Source organism: Danio rerio, chromosome 22 (assembly GCF_052040795.2).
Source record: "Danio rerio strain M-AB ecotype USA chromosome 22, GRCz13ab, whole genome shotgun sequence".
NCBI classification, from domain to species: Eukaryota; Metazoa; Chordata; class Actinopteri; order Cypriniformes; family Danionidae; genus Danio; species Danio rerio.
The window spans coordinates 33,994,891-34,016,050 of record NC_141042.1 but is presented as its reverse complement, the minus strand read 5'-3'; the positions used below and the strand labels follow the sequence as shown (position 1 = coordinate 34,016,050).

Here is a 21,160-nt window from a genome sequence, read left to right as displayed (position 1 = left end):
GAGCATTACTTTAAAAAATGAAATGCGAGTTTTTTAGTTTATTATTTAACTTTTAAAAATAAATTGCTAAATTAAAATGAACATAGTGACATTGAAACACTCACTCAATGAGAAAATATGAATGCATTATACAAAAGTGTTGTTAATTGCAGAGCTCCTCTAAAAAAAAAACGAAAAAAAAAACCTGTTTGTTCTGAAAGACTCAGCAAAGTTAAGGAAAAGTAACTCAAACACAAAAGTATCGTAACACATTACTTTACATAAAAAGTAACCAAGTTATCCAACTAGTAACTTCTAGTACTGGTAACTCAATATTGTAATACATTTCAAAAGAAAAATTTTTCAACACTGGACAAACATATAAATACAATTAGTTTCCAGCAGCAATAAAAACATTAACTAAATTTTAAAAAAACATGCGATAAATAATGAGAGCAACGGACAACATAACGCAAACAAAAGACAAAATTTATAAAATGATGAATTCACTAAGTTTTCAGTTTAAAAGTAAATCAGATTTAAAGTATGCATATTGTCAATAATAATAAAAAGAAAAAAAATAAATGTAGAAAATTGTAACATCATTGGAATGCTTTTGAAACATTTGATGGAAGTAAAATTTAAAATGAAAATCCAGTTTAATAATTGCAAAACTAAAAGTCAAAATATGTTTGGTCTGTTGGTGTCAATAGCCTAGTGGTAAGAGAGTCAACACATAGCACCGAGGAGCTCGTGGCGACCCCAGTTTGATTCCTGGCTTGAGATCCTTTACTGATCATTCCCCTAACTCTGCTTCCCACACTGTCCTGTCTCTAATCTCCACTGTCCTATCAATAAAGGTGAAAACCACAAAAAAAAAAAAAAACATTTAAAAGGTCATAGTCAGATATACTTAAGATAAACAAGATTAAGCCAGTAAATCCAGCAAATATTGTTGTGTTACTTTTGTTCCTACTGACAGGGTCAAAAGTAGCAATCTGCAATTTATATTTAACGTAAAATGATTTTGAAGTTGTTCTACATTTGTTTAAAATACTACCCTATATTAATAGACCACCCTTATGAGTTAGTAACCACAGCAAAAATATATTTCTGTCTAAAACATTATCTTAAAAAAAAAGTTTTTTATGAAAAACGGTACTTTCATACCGGTACCATTCTAACCCTAACTCAAAGAGAAAAACAATTCAAAAAACGTTATTAAATTAAAAAATCTCAACACTCAAACTGTTGGAAATCAGCCACGAGACACGAAGCATTTCACTGAACTGTTTAATATCGCTTCAGAGCTTTTATTTCTTGCGGCAGTGAACTCTATATTTAAAGCATGATTTTTTTATTTTGCAGCGAAGACAAATATGAGGTCACAGAGCACCAACAAGAACTGAAAGCGTCCTTTTCATGGTCTCAACCCTTAAAACCAAAAGAAATGAGTTGTGATTAAACGCGACATGCCAAATGAAAAAGGACATTGGATTTCCAGGCTTCTCAAGTTGGCTTTTCATCGCGTCCTTGCAGCTTTGTGCCATTTCATAGAGGAAAGAAAGACGAGATGACAGGAGACTTCTTTTTACTGGCAGGATCCTGTAATCCTGTTGTCTCGCACTTATCGCTCAGAGAACAAGCTGCGAGTGAAGGAACCAAGCTTCTGTGTTCCTCCAACAAACTTTAAAAAAGAAGCACGAGTGCAGATTTGCAGATTAGTCACGACATGGGGCTTTAAAATCTAACTTTGTCTCTTATTTCTGTCAAAAACCAGGACATAAAGATGTAAAGAAAGCGTAATTTTGAAGTTGTAATGTTTTCAAGCTACAAATTAGCTGGTGTGATTAGAACGTTCAGATTGCACGTCATCAACTGCTGAATTAAAATCTTCTCATTTTCAAACAAATAACATTCATTTTACGTTTCAGACATTCAAATATGCATAACTACTAGAAAAACATAACATTTAAAGTTTGTATAAATCCACACTGATCTCTATGGACATAGCAATAGCATTTTATTTTACAAATATAACTTACTTTCATGTATTTCAGAGGAAAATTATGAATGAACGTGTTGTAAAACCAGCAGTTCTGATCCTTAGCATAAACTAAACATAGTGGCACCCATCACCCATCATATGTCAAATATTATGATCATTATTGAACTGTTTAAAATTTTAAATAATTGTTCTTACACTAAAAATTATGTTTTTTAAGCCTGTCGTTTTGCGCATTGGTGTGCACAATCACATTAGCACCCTTTGTTTACTCACAAGAGGTTAAATGTTGACGAAAAACACAAGCCAAAAACATTCCGGTGTGAACGAGTCATAAAAGACTTAATATACACTAAAAAAAAACATAAATATAAACAATGCAAACAACATAGAACAAATGACAAATTAAGTGAGCCTTGTAAAGTATGGTTTAACCCATACTTAAAATAAGTCCTCTGCATTTAACCCATCCAAAACACAATGAGCAAATAGGGGTTCGTTGCCTTGCTTAGTAAACTCTAATAATAAAAACTATGGTATTGAAGATGGAGAAAGTGTTGTTTAAAGGGTCACGAAACAACAAAACACATTTTTTGAGCTGTTGACAGGCATGTGTTCCATGCTTATAAAAACACTATTAGGACAAATATATTTTGCAAAAAAAGTGAAAATTGGTTGTTTTTGCGTTATTTCGAGCAAATATTCCTCCAGTTTTAAACTAATTATTGAAGCTGCGTCACGCTGATTAGATACTTGCATGTAATTCAGCATGTAGACTAGATGTCTGTACCGGTGAGTACATCGGGACGTCTCTGAGTGTGCAGCATTCATTCATGAGAAAGACTTGTTTCAAACCAATCAGCATGCTCTATTGTGTATGTGGTGCAACTTCATTAATATGCATAATAGCTTCAAATCTGTTTTTACTTGTGTTTTTACAGTGTTCAGACGGCAGAGAGATGCCATGTTGTGCTGTCAAAACAAGTGGAAGAAGTTGCGTTTTGTGAGAGGATAGTTTATACACACACGGCTTTCTGACGCTACCTACCGAGTGCATCTAAGTTACCGAGAAATGCGGAGGGTTTTTTTCACTCATTCGTCATGCTGTATCAAAGTTTTAAAGTTGGCAAATAATTTGATTACTGGTGTCCATGTAAACACAGTCAGTGTCTTTCATCCCTGCGACTGTGTGTTTGTTTTGCCTCTGTGAAAATCAGCGCATGCCCAAACAGAAACTCCCATTTTTATGCAAATTTGTATGCACCTTTCCCTCCTCCGACACTCACCCCTAAACAGAGCTGGACACGCCCACTTTCCTGACTTTTTCCAAACTAGTGGTGTGAAAACATCCTGCTAAAATAGGGGGGTTTCGTGGACCTTAAAACACTCCCCGCATCTTCAGCTCCTTTCGATTACAAGTTCAAATCCCAAATCATTAACTGTCCAAATCACATCATAAGTCGCAGACCATAGTAAAGAGATTTGTTTTTAACTTTAATTTAAATATATGTAATGCTGATGTACAGTGGTTCTCATGTGAATTGGTGACCTGGTAATAGTTCAGGTGTGGATATGGCTAAAGCTCAATCACCCCTAATATTCAATTTTGAAGAAGGATCAATAGGCAAAGTCTGCTTGAAAGACCTAAGAGCTCTTTTAAAGAACGATAACTGTAAAAAGCACAATACGGTAAAGGGAAAAGCACAATAATGTGTTTTTTGTTTAAATATCTGGTATGTAATTATATGTATTGTATGAGCAATATCAAATCAGTAGCTCTACAGTCTGGCTGTATATCAGCACCACTGTTTCCATCTGTAGGGAATCACAGCAGTGCTGATATACAGATACCTCACAGTGCTACTTGTGTGATATGCTTAAACAACAGTTCAACGTCATAAAAAAATAAAAGTTAATTAATAATAAAAACAACCATAGAGAGTCTCAGTAACACTACTTTCTTTTGTCATGGATTTACAGGTAAAGTAGACCTTTTTTACAGGGAAAAAGCCACTGTTTATTCTTTGTTTTGAGTAAAGCTGAAACTTGCAACCATTAAATTGTAATAGTGGAGTTTTTTCTACGATGGATGTCAATGGCTACAGGTTTTCATTTTAATTCAAATTATCTGCTTTTGTGTTTAACAGAAGAAACTCACAAAGGTTTGGAACCACTTGAGGAGGAATAAACAGTGGGTAAATTTTCATTCCAAAGCTTCACTCATTAACACTTTGTCTTTTTAAATTCTGAATGAAATGGTCATTTGAATAAAACTTTGGAACAAATGATTAAAAAAAATCACAATACAGTTCATTTTTTATGAATTCAGTGATTTGAAGAACTGTTTTATAAGAATAAACTAATCAAGATGCTGCCTTTCACAAGTTCACACTTGCATTCGTTTAAGTATAAAATATATTTGGCATGCTGTCTGGGGGAGGGCTCTGAGCTCGAGGAGACACCCCAACTCAAGTTATTCCCCTTATCAGGAAACAAAGAGTTGGGATTCGAGCGAAGTATCTAGCCCGGCCCCAAAACGCTCCCCCCGGGAATGCAATGCAAGAAGTGAGGTGACGGGGTGGTGGAGAGATGCTAAAGTCGTGAGATGCTGCAGGTAAGACAGCTTTGGTATATATAGGGGTTGTTCAAGAACTGATTTGATGATGGAATAATTGTCAATGACGTATTCGATACTGAAACTTCTGCGCATGCTCCTCCCGAAATTTGTTTACAAAACATCACTTAGCACTGTTACAATCACCAGCGATCTAAAACACCATAGATGGCTGGAAAACACAAGCTCTGATGGACTACAGATTTGCCATTTCATGGACAACTCCCCTAGTAGCAAAGAATTCTGGCCCAGATTTGGCAAAAAGCTGGCACAGCAGGCATGCATCCGGCACTGGCATACAGCATGTGGGCCAAACATGGCCCGGGTTTGGCAGAGGTGGCACTGTTTTTAAGGCGGCACACAAGATTTGGGTGAAAAACGTAGCATTTGGCCCAGATTTAAAAATTTGATAATTGGGCCATGTGAGTTTGGCCAATCTTGACCCACATTTAAAATACACTAAAATCATTTTTGAGTAAAGAAAAAAAATTCTACCAATCAGGTCACTTTGAGAAAAAGCGTGCCCATAGTGTGCCTAAAGCACATCACTCCATAAGTTTATCAATTTCATTGCAATCGTGACACACCAACCTATCTGGCCCAGTTCAGGCCCGGTTATGAGTTATTAACTTGGCTGAGACTTGGCCCAGATATGGTCTGTGTTTGGCCCTTGTCTGGAAGCCAGATTTGGTCCAGTCATGTACCGTAATTCACTGCGGCATGTGGGCCAAGCAAAACCTGATTGTGTGGGCCAGAGCTGGGCCAGAGAAATTTTGCTATGTGAGTCCATACATGCACTCCGCTCATACACACATGTTCCTGATTCTGACTCATAGCACACACACCACCGAAGGATTGTCAAGGACTGATAACAAACTATTTAAGCTGCACGCACAGACACCTCAGGACTTAGCTATATTGTAATGTTTTCATGTCTGAGTATTTTCCTGTCTAATCTTCCGTGTTCCGAGCCTCACCTTTGTTCTTCTATGTATTGATCCTTAGCTGCGTAGCCTGACCCTTTGCCTGCTTGACTATGATTTTGGATTACCCTTGTTGTACTGTTTTGCAACCTGTTATAATCTCTGCCTGTATGACAATCCTGCTGAATAAATGCTGCATTTGGATCCGCTATTACGGTGTTCATCATTGTCAATCAACAAACATTCCAAGCACAATGCTCATATTTAAACCATATAGATGACCTAAAACTAAAATCTAGAAGACAGACAATCTATTGATGATCAGTCTTATAAGCCATAATTTCTTTAACAGGGAGAATAAAAATGGCAGGGGCAAAGAATAATAATCATGCAAGTTATGAATATTCATGCATAATTCATTTAAATATGATGAACATTCCATTATCACACTTCGGCTGCTTTTATCAGGCTTTATGCTCCATAAAATGAAGAACTCAAGGCCACAAATATACAAATTAATTGTTCAAATAAGTGAATCAAAGCTACAGAGAAATGAGAGTGAGAAAAGAGTGTACTCTGACCTAATTTCACTTGACGCACTCTGGATATGACTGGTTAGGATTGAATTAAGTCAAGCACTTGAAATAGAAGCTCTGTTCATGGTTGGTGAGTGATGAGACATTCTTCACATTTTCATCTAACACATTTTGCTCCATTTTTAACCTTAATTCTTACCCGGAGATCTCACTAATATCTCAAATTTTCCTCAAATTTGCAGCATGTTTCTAACATGATTTAAAACACTGCTAACATACCATTAGCATGTTTTTTGCCATGATTTAACACACTGCAAACTTGAGTTAGGATACCATTAGGATATTTTACCCTGGTTTAGCACACCACTAGCAGAAGTTAAGGTACCATTGGGATGTTTTACCATGTTTTAGCACATTGCTACCATCACTTAGCATTTTAATGCTATGTTTCTTGCATGACTTAGCACACTATTAGCTTAGCACACTGTCAACATGTTCAACATCATTTATCACAGTGATTCAGATCATCAGCTCATTAGCACAGACTGAAAGACCTGTAATGGGTGTGACCCACAAAAAAGACATTGAAAACATGCAGAATTGGTGGGAGCCTATAAATGTGGTTGAGAAACACCGATTTCTTACACTGCTTACAAGATTAACAAATTGCTAGGATGTTTCTAATTTATGTTTTACTACACCACTTACATCATTTAACACAACATGTTATCTATCACGCACACTCACAGCATGTAAGCACTATGCTAGCATGTTTCAACCCACTGCCAGAATAATTTATGTAACACATTGCTAGCATGATTATAAAATTTCTAGGAAACATTTCCAGGAAACATGTCTTGGAAACATTAAAGTTTTAGCACATTGCTAACATCTCCTAACATTTTAATGCTATGTTTCTAGCATGACTACTAACATGTTTCAGCACACTGTAAGCATGTTTTCTGCATCATTTAATGCATGATCCAACAAATTGTTAGCTTGTTTTTCAATCATGTTTTAATACACTACTAACATCATACACTACTAACATTAACACAATATCGCTATGTTTATATAGTAACACTAATAGCATGTTTCAACCAACTGCCAGTATGATTGATGTAACACAATGCTAGCATGTTTATAGCACGATTTAACATATTTCCAGGAAACATTTCTTGGAAACATGTCTATGAATCATTTTTTTGCACATTGCAACCATCACTTAACATTTTATTATTTTGTTTCTAGCATGACTATTAACATGTTTTAGCACACTGTCAACATGTTTTCAACATCATTTAACACAAAGCTTACATGACTTAACAAACTGTTAGCATGTTTTTTAATCATGTTTTAATACACTACTAACATAATTTAACACAATATCGCCATGTTTATATAATGCACACTAAACGCATGTTTCAACCCACTGCCAGCATGATTGATGTAACACATTGCTAGCATGTTTATAACATGATTTAACACATTTCTAGGAAATATTTTTTGCAAACATGTCTAGGAAACATGAAACAGTTTTAGCACATTGCTACCATCATTTAACATTTAATGGCATGTTTCTAGCATGACTACTAACATGTTTTAGCACACTGTCAGCATGTTTTCAGCATTATTTAACACTGCTTACATGATCTAACAAATTGTTAGCATGCTTTTAATTCATGTTTTAGTACAGCACTAACATCATTTAACACAATATTGGCTTGTTTTTTATCATGCAAACTAATAGCATGTTAACACATTGCTAGCATGTTTCAACCCACTGCCAGCATGATTGATGTAACACATTGTTAGCTTGTTTATAACATGATTGAACACATTTCTTGGAAATATTTTTTGCAAACATGTCTAGGAAACATGAAACGGTTTTAGCACATTGCTACCACCATTTAGCTTTTAATGGCATGTTTCTAGCATGACTACTAACATGTTTTAGCACACTGTCAGCATGTTTTCAGCATTATTTAACACTGCTTACATGATCTAACAAATTATTAGCATGCTTTTAATTCATGTTTTAGTACAGCACTAACATCATTTAACACAATATTGGCTTGTTTTTATCATGCAAACTAATAGCATGTTAACACATTGCTAGCATGTTTCAACCCACTGCCAGCATGATTGATTTAACACATTGCTAGCATGTTTATAACATGATTTAACACATTTCTAGCATGTTTCTAACATGAGTATATTATACCACACTGCTTTTGTTTTAGCACATGGCAAGATTTAGGGCATCAATGCCATGTGTTAGAACATTGCTAGAATGACTGCTAAGATGATATACTACAGCTTCAAAGTTTTAGCATATGAAAGGATGTTTTCTAACTTTGTTTTATGCATTAACGCTTTAATCCTGCTTTAATCATATTTAATAAACTTATGTTTGTGTGCTCAACCTCATATAATCTTGCTCCATAGCGTGATAGAAGGGAGAAGTAAAATTCTGACAACTTGCTCTCTTATTTAACACAAATGCAGAGGAGAAAAACACTGATAAGAGGGAAACCTTCTGCCTGACATCTGGTGATAGGTTGCCTACCATTCATTCATTCATTTTCGTGTCGGCTTACTCCCTTTATTAATCCGGGGTCGCCACAGCAGAATGAACCGCCAACTTATCCAGCACATTTTTACGCAGGAGATGCCCTTCCAGCCGCAACCCATCTCTGGGAAACATTCACACACACTCATACACTACGAACAATTTAGCCTACCCAATTCACCTCTACCGCATGTCTTTGGACTGTGGGGGAAACCGAAGCACCCAGAGGAAACCCACGTGAACGCAGGATGCAAATTCTACACAGAAACTCTAACTGAGTCGAGGCTCGAACCAGCAACCCAGCCACCTTCTTGCTGTGAGGCGACAGCACTACCTACTGCGCCACTGCGTCGCCAGGTGGCCTACCATTGGTTGAGAAAACAAATGAAGTGCCCTAGGCAGGGCTGAGGACAGACAACGATAAATAGTGTAAATGTATGGAAAATGTGCTTCAGACTGCCCAATCACTGCCCAGAACTCTAAAAACTTTGTTCACTTGATATAATAAAAGATTTAATTTACCTGAAGCCTCTGACCGATTTTTGAACACGGGAAAGACTTAGGGAAAGTCCAACAACTGCTATCATATTTACCATGCTAATGTGTAACATGTTTAACAGACTGCTTACATGTTTCTAACATGGTTAGGGACACTAGTACAATGTTTTATAACATTACAACATTTTATTAGTATAATTTAACATTTGTAGCTCATTAAAAACTGGTTAGCATAAGAAACAGATAAAACTACAAATAAGCTAAGACTCTACATAATGCAGATATATGATGTCATAAATATTGTGCAATTAGAGTCGAGGGAATTGTGCGAGTCAGTTTTAGAAAAATCATGAGTGTGATTAATTAAAAAAAAACTGAAAGCAGTTTAAATACTTGTATCAAGTTGAAAGACTCTTGAAAGCTCTAGGAGTTGAAGTCAGGAATTTAGTCTCAACAGAAAAAGAAGAAATATGATTTCAGTAGGTCAACCATCTCCGAGTCTCCTGAGGTCTAAAAGAGAAACCCCTGAGCAATAAAGACACATCATCACCTGTGACATCCATCACATCTAATATAATATGATAATACAGCACAGCTAGATAAAACAGGATTACTTATTTCCTGCAGCTCCCCATCGCAGCCAGCATTCATCATTCTAAATTCACTGCGAAATCAAATCTGTTCGGATTCCTTCCCAAAAAAAATCTCGGACGCCTTCGCCATTCCCATGATGCATCAGAAAGCTGCTGCTTTTTTCTCTCTCTTTCTTTTGCAGAATGTTGATGTTTTGTGGATGTATCTGAAGAGATGAGGATGGAGGCGATAGGAGGGAGAAAAGCTGCATTAACTTTTGGTTGTGTATTTCATGCTTAAAAAAAAACTGATAGCATCGTGATTAAACATGCCAGCATGTGTTAGTCCATGCCATAAATATATACACTAGATATCATCCTGAGCATGTGTCAAAAGCGCCGCCACATTTACACAGTGCTCCCAGACAAGTGTCATTCAACCGCACAAGTCAAGACAGTGTGCCATTTGAAGATGCTGGACTTTTAGAATTGTGTACAGGTGTAGTAACAAGTAAACAAAGAAAACAAAGCATAAAGGCAGAACATTTCATAAGTAAGATTTGTTTTTGTTTTTTTGTTTTTGTTTTTTACAATTGTGTATGTCATAAATGTTTGTGCTTAAAAAAGTGATATTATTGATGATATTAAAGCCACTTACTGCATTTACCATGAGGCAAAGTAGCACTAACTCGCACTAAATACCAGGCTCATGCTAGTTTTGTTGAATAAAATAAGCAAACAATGTAAATAATATATGACAACAAGATGCTGTGGTGCTAAAAACTTGTATTATTGTCGGCTAAGTGAACAAGTAGTTCATAACGAAGATCACTCACAAACAAATCGCTCCTTTAGAATGAGAAGTGAAAGCATGAGCAGTGAAAGTGTGTTTCAGGACATGGATTAGATCAAATTAAACTGGGAGGGAGGATAAAACATTTCCATGCACATAAACACACGCTTGTTGTCAGGAATACCTGTGTGATCACTTAACCATCAATGTAGAAAAGTGATCTGTAATTATAATTTTCGTACGTTAAAAAATATTTGCATATTAACCACCAGGAAAACTCCCGATCATAGATCCTAAACAGGGTAGGCGACATCTAATGTATATATCTATGAGTCCATGCTAGTGGTGTAATAATCATGCTAGAAACATGCTAGCAGTGTGTTAAAACATTTTGGGTTGTGTGTTAAATCATGGTAGAAACATGCTGGCAGTGTGTTAAAACATTTTCCCTGTGTGATAAACCATGCTAAAACTTAGCAGTATGTTAAAACATCATAGTGTGTTAAACCATGCTAGAAACATGCTAGCAACATCATAAAACATCTTAGTACATGTGTTAAACCATGCTAGCAGTGTTAACGCATTTTATCTGTCTGTTAAATCATGCTCGAATCATGTTATCAGTGTGTTAAAACATGTTGGGCAGTGTGTTAAAACGTTAATTGTTTGATGAATCATGCTAAAAACATGCTAGCAGTGTGTTAAAACATTTGGGCAGTCTGTTAAATCATGGTAGAAACAGGCTAGCAGTCTGTTAAAACATTTTAGCAGTCTGTCAAAGCATGCTAGAAACATGCAATAAATGTGCTAAAACATGTCAGCAGTGTACCTAATTCCATTTAAACATGCCAGCAGTATTTTTAAATATTTTACCAGTGTGACTAATTGTGCTAAAATGCTAACAGTGTGTTACAACATTTTAGCAGTCTGTTAAAATATGTGAGAAACATGCTAGCAGTGTGTTAAAACATGTTGATTGTGTGATAAATCATGCTAGAAACATGCTATCAATGAGTTAAAACATTTTGGGTAGTGTGATAAATCATGCTAGAAACATGCTAGCAGTGTGTTAAAACATTTAGGGCAGTCTGTTAAATCAAGCTAGAAACATGCAAGCAATGTCTTAACAATTTTGGGCAGTGTGGTAAATCATGCTAGAAGCATGCTAGCAGTGTGTTACAACCAGTTGGCTATGTGATAAATCATGCTAGAAACATGCTAGCAGTGTGTTACAACCAGTTGGCTATGTGATAAATCCTGCTAGAAACATGCTAGCAAGGTTTTAAAACATTTTGTTAGTGTAGTAAATCATGCTAGAAACATCCAATAAATGTATTAAACACATTAGCAGTGTACCTAATTACATTTAAACACGCTAACAGTATTTTAAAAGATTTTACCAGTGTGGCTAATTGTGCTAAAATGTTAGCAGCGTGCTAAAACATGTTGCCAGTACCGTAAATCATGCTAGCAACATGTTTAGTTAATAATTTTTTAGCATGGAATTTAATGCTACAAACATGCAATCTGCTACAATGTGTTTGTTTTTAGATTAGATTCGATTCAACTTTATTGTCATTACACATGTATAAGTACAATGCAACAAAATGCAGTTTAGGTCTAACCAGCAGTGCGATACAGCAGCAAGTGAAGGATACAGATATAAGTTATAAAGTGCAGTTCTAGAAAAACTATGGTGATATTTACAGATGGATGTACTATAAACATTATTCACTGCTTGTATTAGCTATGAACAGAGATTTACAGTAAATTAATATATGTACAGGTTGCCTTTAATAATCAGAAGTGTGCAGATAGTAAACATAATTAAAAATGTATATGTGCAGTGGGTGTGTACAGTTCAAATCAGTGAATCAGTGCAATGTAGTGTAATGAATATGTGCAAATTTTAAATGTGCAAATGTTAAACAGTGCAGTGATTGTGAGGAGTATAAGTTAGAGGAGAGTGGGGGCAAAAGAGTCAGTGAGGCAGAGTACAGAAGGGAGACAGCTTGAGAAAAAAAGCTATTCAAAATATTCAGGTTACATTGAGGGCTGAATTACATTACTCAATCAGTCAAAGGTTATTTAACAGGTAAATGTCTTATTTGTTTTGTTTGAGAAAAGTCTCCTTGAATATGCATTATTTGACCTAAATTAATAAAAATGTTAAATATTTGTATAATTTAAAATAAAATGCTAATTATTTCCTGTGATTTCAAAGCTGAATCTTTAGCACAATTCACATAATTTCTGTTTTAGAAATCATTTCATAAAAGAAAGCTGAATATTTTGTACTCATAACAGAATAATTAGAGCAACAACAATAACAATAATAATATTTTTGTTGTTGTTGTTGTTGTTGTTTTGGGCAGCAAATCCAAATATTCGACTGATTTCTGAAGGTTCATGTGAATGTGTAATATACGTAATGGTTTGCTCGGTTATGCTCATCTGCTAGCAGGACACGGAGCCACAATGACACAAACTTGAAAACTTCAGAGGTCAAAAGACAGCAGTGGATTGGTGTTTGTCAGCCCTTTGCAATCCCCGGAGACTCGGTTTCATATGGTTTTCTCTGCTGGCTGAATTCAATGGATCATTGACCTGAAGAACCAGTCGAATGTACAACTGAGACCTTGAACAAGAGAGAGCACAAATCCTGCCTGGTACAAGAAAACATAACATTGGCCTTCTGAAGACAAAATAAATATTTAAAAGTTATGTTTTAAAGATAATAATTATATATTTTTAATAAAATTTCAGGACAATTCATGTATTCATTCATTCATTTTCTTGTTAGCTTAGTCCCTATATTAATCCAGGGTCGCCACAGCGGAATCAACCGCCAACTTATCCAGCAAGTTTTTACGCAGCGGATGCCCTTTCTAGCTGCAACCCCTCTCTGGGAAACATCCACACACACATTCACACACACATTCATACACTACGGACAATTTAGCCTACCAAATTCACCTGTACCGCATGTCTCCTGGAAACCGGAGCACCCAGAGGTGAACCCAGAGGCAGAAACCAACGCGAAGGCAGGGAGAACATGCAAACTCCTCACAGAAACACCAACTGAGCCAAGATTCGAACCAGCGACCCAGCAACCTTTTTGCTGTGAGGCGACAGCACTACCTACTGCGCCACTGCCTCGCCATACAATTCATGTACTTTACTATAATGTTACTTGAAGCTTTTTTTAAAGTTAAATTTATTTAAAGTCAAATTTATATTATTCATTGCATTCAACAGTTACACAGTGTATAAAGTGATTTAAATTTATGTATAAACAATAAAATTATCAGGCTACGCAGTGGCGCAGTAGGTAGTGCTGTCGCCTCACAGCAAGAAGGTCGCTGGTTCGAGCCTTGACTGCGTCAGTTGGCATTTCTGTGTGGAGTTTGCATGTTCTCCCTATCCGCTTGTTAAGTGTGACGTCACGCAAAGCGGCTTCCGGGTCCAAGCGCTCTATTCAACTGAATGGGGAGAATCATGAAATGGTAATAAACGTTTACAAAGCGATTTAAGGCTTTCGAAAATCACAATCGCAGTATATATGTCCATGCCTAATATCCGATGGCCAGAAAGTGATTATTTTTTTATAAATTGTTACATTTTTGGTATTTGTTATGCAGCAAGCCCAGAGATTGTTGTGTACACTATGATTCTATATAAAATTAACTTTAATGTGTGATAGGAATAAAACGTGATCATAAACGAATGATTTTTTCACTCAAATGAGTGGCAGCTTGGACCCGGAAACAGTATTACATACGTCACAAACATGTCACCACTTATCAAGCGGATGTCCGCATGGGTTTCCTTCGGGTGCTCCAGTTTCCCCTACAGTCCAAAGGCATGTGGTACAGGTGAATTGGGTAGGTTAAAATTGTCCGTAGTGTATGAGTGTGACTGAGTGTGTGTGAATGTTTCTCAGAAAAGGGTTGGGGCTGGAAGGGCATCCGCTGCTTAAAAACATGCTGGATAAGTTGGCGGTTCATTCTGCTGTGGCGACCCCGGATTAAAAAAGGACTAAGCCGAAAAGAAAATGAATGAATGAATAAACGTATCAATGATTAAATACTTTTCACTTATAGGCCAAATTGTGTAATTTGTCCATTATTAAGCTAGCTGGTATGAAGTGTGTCTCTGCAAAGCATTTTAATCTTCCACTTTTCCTTATACAATTTTTTCAATTACACCATAATGAGATTTAAAATGGTGGAGACGGCAAATTAAAATAACGGCAAAGCTCCTCGAGGTCAAGTGCAAAGGGAAAAGCCTGATAACAACACTTTATTACTTTATGATAACATAACTGTTCTTAACATATTCATTATGGATTATTTTTAGCTACAATTGACATTAAAATGACCTGAATCCATAGAAAGATTACATGAATGTCTTGATCATAGAGGACCCTGTCCTTTCAATTTTACAAGCACCGAGTAATACACTTCAGGTTAATAGGGTAAAGAATAACTCCAGTGGATTGATTACACATGACTTACATAACAAAATGTTAGGTTCAATTGTGGAAAAGAGGTGTTATTTGAGTAAATATGTGCTCATTTGCAAAGACTACAAAGCACAAAAATCTGAACACTGGATAAAGTCAGGTTCAGAATTGTTCTCTGTTGTTTTTTTAACACATTTGTTTTTTACAGAGCAAATACATTTTACTTGTACATTTAAAGGTAAAATAAAATGTTTTAAATAACTAGGGGGATTATGTATGAACATAACACTCTGCTTTATGCAGAACATAACCCATTAGAGTTCAGAATATAGATTTAAATATAACTGAGAAGTTTGCTGTGAGTGTTGCTAAAGAGAAGATGCACTGTAGGGTTCAGTGTAGGAGATAAAAAACTGTGCAGAATGGAAAACAAGCTTTAAAAATATATTCTCTAAGCAGACACAAACTTATAATGTACAACAATAGAAACACATAAAGGAACAATCCATTTTTTTTTTAAGAGAGAACCTTAAGCTTGAAGATAATTGAGCCCAGGGCTCCCGTATGATGAGCATGTAAAGGGATATTTGATCAGGTAGTTCTCGAGAGCTCCCCCTGGTAAAGGAGGAAAAGGGGGAGATGGGGTGGATGGGGGGATTCTTCAAAAAATGAAGATAAGGGAGTATGCTAGACGGACTATTTATTGTGAGTTTGGAATAATCTGATTCGCTTACTAATAATTACAGATGGGAGACCAGCCATGATCAATCATATAATGTGCTTTTCTCAAAATTAGTTTGTGAAACTTCACTTAAACAGTTGCGTTTTACCATTTTGAAACAACCCGATCTCAGATTCTGACGGGAGCACTTTTAGCTTAGCTTAGCATAGATAATAGAATTGAATTAGACCTTAGCTTCTTGCTTGAAAAATGTAAAAAGAATTTAGTTATGTAATGACTTATGTAATGTAATGTATGTAATGTAATGACTTATGTAATGTAATGTCAAGTCATTATGTAATGACTTGACTTTTCTATAGTTACATCATTTAAAAAACAGATGGAATATGAAAGGATGCTACTTTCTTGGCCAATATGTCTAGGAACTATCCATTAGGTACACAATGTCAATAGATGTAAATATTAGGTTAGAATACTGATATTTATTAGTCAGGTATGGCAACCAAATTCCAACGTCTTATAGACGTCTTAGGCCCAATCCCAATTCTACCCCTCAGCCCTTTCCATTACCCCCAAGGGGTATTTGGGAGGTCCCAATTCTCTTTAGTTTGAAGGTGTAGGGCAACGGGGAAGGGGTAGATAGCCCTTCAAACTGAGGTTTTTCAGGACCACACTCAAAACCAAGGGGTAAGAAAAGTAAGGAGATCCACAAACTAGTCTTTTTTGTCATTATTACGAATTTTTACAACAAACAAGCACGTTTTTTAAATTATTTATAACCAAGTACATTTATCGTCATGCTATTGAAAAAGCTAATTTAAAAACCTATAATCCATAATAATAACTCCTGTATAGCAGTCCCACAACATTCTGACACTCAATGGCACTGGAATACCCTGTCAGACATGTGTAGTGTCTGGAAATGGGCTTTATACAGTGTCTGCTATAATGTTATTGTTGTTTTTTTTGTTTGTTTAGATAGATTAATATGGTCATTGTGTAAATGCGCAGTATAGCTACGATCTTATTGCCACATTAGATGGTTATAATTACATAATATATGCCTTTAGTGATTTACTGAAGATAAATACCAAAAAAATAAAGCAACAGGAAAAACTACAGCAGTCGCGATCGTCTGATCTCATCTGAAGCATGAGATCTTGATGACATATGATGACGTGTGAAGGTGCTGTAGTGATGTCCCTTTTTTTTATGGGTACATTTAGAAGCCCTTCCCCTTAACCCTCGGTTTTAAGGGCCAAGGGAAAAGGGAAGGGGTAGGGCTACAAAAATAGAATTGGGATTGGGCCTTAATGGTATTATCCACACAATGGCAAGCCGTAACACCCTTAGCCGTTGATTTTTGATTGTTTTTAGGTTGGATTAGTAAGTGACCAAAATGCAACATCTGTCCGACAATGGACACCGACGTCAGTCTGACATTGGGTTCTGACATCAACCCGATTTAAATTTTCACCCAAATTGCAACACCCCACAATGTTGGGGTACAACGTCAATCTGATGTCATGTTGACGTTATGTGCCTGCTGAGTATTCTCTCATTTTAGCATAATAATCTAGGAAGTTTGCTGCTGTACCATTGATGCAGCAGACAGAATGATATTACACCGCCTGCAAAAAGTCCCTCTCTAGGTGTCACACAACCAGCGATCGCTTCCCAGAGATCGCTGGTTCTCACACGAACTCTCAGGACTACATTTCCGCATTCCCCAGGACTACACATTCTTACATGCACTGCTCCCAGACACGCACGCCTGCTCATTCATATATCCTGATTGTAAGCACCAGCTGAACCTTGTCACAGACTGATATCACCATACTTAAGCCACACATTCACCCTTCCAGTTTGCTGAGTCTTGTTTATCCAGTGTGACATTACAACGCGTTTCCCTGTCTTGTTTCTCCGTGTTAGACCCTAGCCTTGTATTCCCTGTTTTCCTGTTTAGCCGCCTGCCTTGTGACCTGTTGCCTGTTTGCCTGACGACGATTTTGGATTTGCCTGCACATACCCGTTTGTACCTGATTTGACCACAGCTTGCCTGATGCTGAATAAACCTGCATATTGGATCTTACCTCAGTTGCATCTGTCACTCCCTCCCCCGTCGTAACAGTAGGTAACTAAAAAACAGTTCTGCGAAATATCATTGCGCCTGCTGCAGCCATGGTACAGCAGCACAGTTCCTAGATTAGTATGCCAAAATTCGAGTATGGTTTCTAAACATACTGTATCAGCCTAAATTACTTTGATTTAGCATTGTTCATTGTACTTTTTTATTCTGTTTTTTAACAGGGACAAACCTCACTCCCATCCCGGATGAGCCCCCACGTGTAACCCACTGGTCGTGCTGCACTCAACCTGGCCTGAGATGGGATTGAACCGCCGATTCTTTGCATGGGAGTCGGTTGCTCTAACAAAAAGGCTAAAGACCATGGCCACTAGCGTCTGTTGCTTGAGCACCTTTTGAGGTCAAAGCAGTGAGGTTTACCTACATAGCACTTCGCTAGCTGTCTTCTGTTACAATGTTTTTAATTTTTTTTTTATTAGAATATGCAAAAATCATACAAATACAAGAAAACATCAACAAATAACAAATACAAAGCAACGAAACAAAAACAACACAAAAACAACAACAATATAGACATGTACTGGTATGTCCTTGAGTGTGTGCATGTGAGTGTGTGTATGCATGTAAAGGTAACTTGGTGGACAGGTCAGAGTACATACATAAGAAACAATAACAGTCAATAAATGAAGCAAGTGTCACAGATATAGATAAAACATATAGAAAGAAACCAGTCAGAGGTAGGGAGTGACAACAATGCTTATTAATGTATGATAGTAAAAATGAGAGTAAAAAGAAAGAAAGGACAACAGTAATAAATGACAACAATAATAATAAATCACAAGTGCTACACCAACTACTACTACAGAAAGTTACTTATATTACAACTACTACTGCTTCTACTACAGCCACAACCAAGACTACTACTACTACAATGTCTACTAATACTGATACTACTACAACAACGTCTACTGCTACTACTACTTCTACTACTACCACTACCACCACCACAATCACTTCTACATCTACATCAACAACATCTACTACTGATATTACTACACCAACAACGACTACTACTACTGTAACAACCACACCATTACTACTTCTGCTACTACTATACCAATGACATCTACTACTACATGAACTACTATTTCAATAATCTCCATAACAATTACTCAATAACAATTGATATTATTACAATGTCTACTACTTCATTACAATGTTTTCATTTACAAAGTTTCTTGAAATATGGCAAACGTTGTGTGGATGGGAAACTGATATATATATATATATATATATCAATTGAAAAAACTTGAAAAAAGACAAAAGTGTTTAATGTCCAATTGGTCAGTAGCCTTTTAGGGAGCTTAGGGGATCTAATTTAAGGGAACTGATTTCATTACCATTACCATCAAAAAACGTGAATCCAAAACACATTGAAAGCTTCTTTTGTGAGCCCCTGCACCTCTTCCAGCATTTATTTTTGTAAAGTTAAAGAAGATTGCCCAGGTGTGTTTTCAGAAAAGGCAGGATATATTTAGCAGACCAGAGTCGATCACTCTCTCATTCTTGTCACATCGACTTCATCCAAGTTCCCGAGTTACTTCTACTGCCATATTTAGACCTCGCTTTGCTGTAACACAATCTATTTTAACACTGTCTGGAAGCTTTTAAAACATGGTGTCGTGACATCGCAGCCTTAGTGAACAAATGCCAACAATATCGAATCAAAGCAGATTAGCCTGGAAACACATACTGAAAAGCCTTCCAGGTTTGATCTTTAATTCCCAAGGGAATAATTCAGTGCTATTTCAGGATAGTGAGTACATGTGTGTGTCTCTGGAACAATATAACAGTGATACCTAATAATACAGTTTTGCTGGTAATTACAGAGCGCTTCGGGGTGCAAGACAGCCTCCCCTGTGTGTAAACGTGAGACGCTTCATTAAAGACGCAGGATACATCAGAGAGGATATTCCGCTAGCTTTTAAATAATATATCACATGTAAAGCGATGTAATCTTCCTGGAGTGAGTGGGAGATGAGATGGTTTGAAGCTAGCATGTGTGGTGGTGTAATGCGTGTAGTACACAGGAACACCAGTGTGATATAATTATTTTAAGCATTTATGTTTGGAAGTTTGTAAAAGAAACAGCTTAATAATGGTGGGTAAACTTCCCAGCACGCCCACGACATCAATACGACGTCAGATTGACGTTGTACCCCAACATCGTGGGGGTGTTGCATTTGCATTTATCAAAGTCTAATGATGTAAAAGCTTGACGTTGTGGACGTTACCACTATGACATCTATGAGATGTTGGATTTTGGTTGCAATACCAGATGAATAAATGTCAGTATTTGATGTCAATATGACGTTGGTTTAAGATGTTGGCTCGACTTTGGGTTTTGTTCACTTTCCAACACAGCCTAAAATCAACCAAATTTCAACATGATTAAATGTGGTTATTGGACATCAAAATAACATTGTCCTTAGATGCTGGCTAGATAATGAATTTCAGTCACCTGAAGTCATGATTTAAATCTTACCTAATAATAATGTTTTAGGTTTACTGGGTTATTGCAGATTGAGATGGTTTGATGCAGTTAAAACACAATTTTACTGCAATTTGTGGCTATTTAGTTGAATTACTGGCTAATCTGTATAAATTTGTACAATCTGCAAAGAATGCCTCAGTGACCATTTTATCTAGACTTATGCCTTTTTTTCTAAAAAATCTTAAATGTTGGCATGAAATGAGATCATATGAATTCATACGAATTAATTAGCAAAAACTACCATAGATCAGGTTGTGCAGGTAATGTTGTGCTATGTACACAGAATTTCATTTAACAGATAAATAAAAGTAATTTTTTCTTAATTCATCATGACAGCAGTTTTTTTTTTTTTTGTCAATTAAATAAAAAAATTGTGTTTGATAGGATAATAATTGGTCTGCACTTTAAATATGCGAATGAAATGATGCTAAAAAATTCTAGTAAAGAGCTTCAAATTGTGTCAAAGGCTGTTTAAATTGACAAATGTTCAGTTTGAGAGTTTTATATTTGACAGATGGGTTGAATGGAAATGTAACTTTATTCTGTGACTGTAGGTGGCGCTTAGCGAAAAACAAAATTACAGCATTTCAGATTTTTATTCTGGATGCACAATGGTTTATTTACTATATAAAAAACAAGAGACTACCATACATTGACTACTGATGATGATCAAAATCAATATGTAAATTTTACATTTTATACATTTGTCTAAATGGTATTTTATGTATTTGTTTAAATTTTGGTATAGTCAAAAACAAATTGTAATAAATATTGCGCTAATACAATACAGGCATTTTAGACAATAAATATATATATTTTTTTATTGAATTTTCCTCAAATTTCACTCACAAAAAACAAAGACTGAAATGAATTAAATAACC

The 21,160-nt window shown here is 36.2% G+C and overlaps 1 protein-coding gene and 1 long non-coding RNA gene across 5 annotated transcripts in view; one reads left to right on the top strand and one right to left on the bottom strand.

The window, feature by feature from the left end:
- Positions 1 to 21,160, bottom strand: part of grip2b (glutamate receptor interacting protein 2b) — a 396,185-nt gene that overhangs the window by 241,425 nt on the left and 133,600 nt on the right. The gene's annotated exons all lie outside the window — the stretch shown is intronic.
- On the top strand, positions 15,476 to 19,702 carry LOC147838596 (uncharacterized). The gene is made up of 3 exons (XR_015522281.1): positions 15,476 to 15,909; positions 15,969 to 17,246; positions 17,774 to 19,702. It is a non-coding gene; the product is annotated as an uncharacterized LOC147838596 (long non-coding RNA).